At 42.3% G+C, this 2232-nt stretch overlaps 1 non-coding gene across 1 annotated transcript; it reads left to right on the top strand.

Annotated features, from left to right (window-relative positions):
- Nucleotides 1-2159: 2159 nt before the first annotated feature.
- On the top strand, nt 2160-2232 carry TRNAK-UUU (transfer RNA lysine (anticodon UUU)). Its single transcript has one exon. It is a non-coding gene; the product is annotated as a tRNA-Lys (tRNA).

The following is a 2232-nucleotide window of genomic DNA, read 5'->3' as shown; positions in this document are numbered from 1 at the left end:
TCTTGCAGCTTTCTTTCATTTGAAAATTTCTAGGTGGCAAATAAGCTGATTTGATTATTCTTGAGGCAGCCGTTTCACTTATTTGGTAGTTTGGCTTGTTAAAATGAAAATGAGTGGAATTGACCAAATCACACTGCACTGCAGAGTTTTTTATCTCGGTAAGACAGGATGATGTACAAGTGACCGCCTAAGAGAACATGAGAATACTATTAAACGCGATACGGGAGTACGCTGGCGAATCACGTTTCGATCTGCAAGTGCATTCCGCACTTAGCTCAATGTCGGGTTTTGCAGCGGTACAATCATCCGCACAAGAGGGAACTTTATGAAGCCTTCGTTAGAGACAAGAAAGGTGCGACGTGCGTAATCGTCCGTCGATGGCGGTGACAAAAAAAGAAATTCGATATCTGGACATCCATGATGGCAATATATAACAATAGCAACATTCACTGATTTCTCTTTGCATTTTGCTCTTATGGTTGGTTGAGTTTTATTGGCTGCTCTTTTTCGTCATTTTGCTTCCTTTTTTTTTTTTCTGGTATTTCTTCTGTTTTCGGGAATTCTGGTTTCCTTTGGGGGTCTTCTGGTTTTATTATTTTTCTTCAGATTGAAGAGGCAGAAGATGCAAGAGAGAGCTATATATACATAAGCTTTAATTTGTTCACGGCACTGAGTGGGTGGTTTTCCTTAGTCCAGGACTCCAATGGCTTGGGCCCTCTCTCTGTCGCTATGAGAGTTCTTTTTTTCTGATTACGGCCTCCACTATCTCTTTTCCAGCTGACTTAAGACGTAAGTAAGAGGATATGTAGGCTGTGCGACGGATCACAAAGGCCTGTACTAAGCGGAGAGTATTCTCTTCTCTCAAGCCGGAGTAGCGGTTACTAATTGCCGAATAAGTCGGGAAGAAAATGTAGAAGAGGACAAGAAGAGACCAACTCGGAATATTTAACTCCGTTCAGGTTGCGCGTTGCTTTAAAAGAGAGCGTGTGGTGTTGATTTTACCCCATACGACAACTGTGTCTTGTGAAGGTAGCATATGTGAGACAATTAACTGCGCATATGAAAACAAAGTAGCAGAGCGCTCTTTTTTCTTCTTTTTGAAGCGAAAGCTTCACTACGCCTGTACCGTCCAAGGTCAACCTGTCAGAACGCTTGACCTTCAACGGGCCAGAGGTGACAGTGAGGCTAAATAGCTTAGCCATGGTACCACTTATGGCGTACCTCCACTTGATATTTTACAGCAGATACAGCACCACCTGTTCCCTCTTGCAGTTGACGGTGTTCTCGGCTTCATAGTCTTGCAATTTAATTGCTGCAAACCCATGTCTGCCCATCTTTAAACCTAAGCAAAACCACGCTTTCTCTTGTTAAGCCTCAGCCATTTTTTTTTTTTTTAATTTGAAATGTTTACCATTAGACATAGTAAAAAACGGAGGGGGTGAAGTAGCATGGCTTACAGCAAGGCCAGTTCAGCAAGAAGGTTGGAGAACGAGACAGAAATGCTTCATGCAGGTCTCACTTGAAGCAGGGTGAGTTTTTGACATGGTTTCGGTGGTGCTTAAATGAGTAATTTATGCGATGGCTTCAGTTTGCGACGTTGAATCGGTATGGACGCACTGAGAACCGTTGTAAATCGACACACTCCAATAAATATGGCGTATTGGTGTCATTGAAGATTGGTTAATCTATCTCCAGGAAAAACTTTATTTTCTACAAACGAGATATCGAATGCATGACCTTATATATGAGAGCTTCCAAAGGTAACGGCTTTGCTTGTATTAAATCCATTATTTCGTTATAACTCCTTCTGTATTACGCTGTATTCTGTATTCTGTATACGCTGTATTATACTGCATTGTCTCAGAAAGCAGCTTGAAGAAGTAATGTTGTGGCTACGTGGTTTTTCACATTAAGAAGATGTGTCGTTCTCTTCTAAGCACAAAGGGCGTCACCTGGGGCGCCAAGCTAAAGAAAGTTGTCATAATAAGCTTCACAGCTGCCGCATGACATTTTCCCGTCGCTGTATACCGTTTTGATTACGGCGTGAAATATTCTCTTTAAGTATTTTTCATTTTCCTGCTCATTGTTCCGTACAGTAAAACAATAAAAACAGACAAACACGAGCTCTAGTTGAGCTTATGGATAAGCATGTATTATCCGCCCGGATAGCTCAGTCGGTAGAGCGTTAGGCTTTTAACCTAACGGTCCGGGGTTCGAGCCCCCGTTCGGGCG

Source organism: Amblyomma maculatum, chromosome 2 (genome assembly GCF_055883805.1).
Source record: "Amblyomma maculatum isolate TAMU_Amacu chromosome 2, ASM5588380v1, whole genome shotgun sequence".
NCBI classification, from domain to species: domain Eukaryota; kingdom Metazoa; phylum Arthropoda; class Arachnida; order Ixodida; family Ixodidae; genus Amblyomma; species Amblyomma maculatum.
Note: the sequence above shows the minus strand (reverse complement) of the source record. Positions and strands in the feature narration are given on the sequence as shown.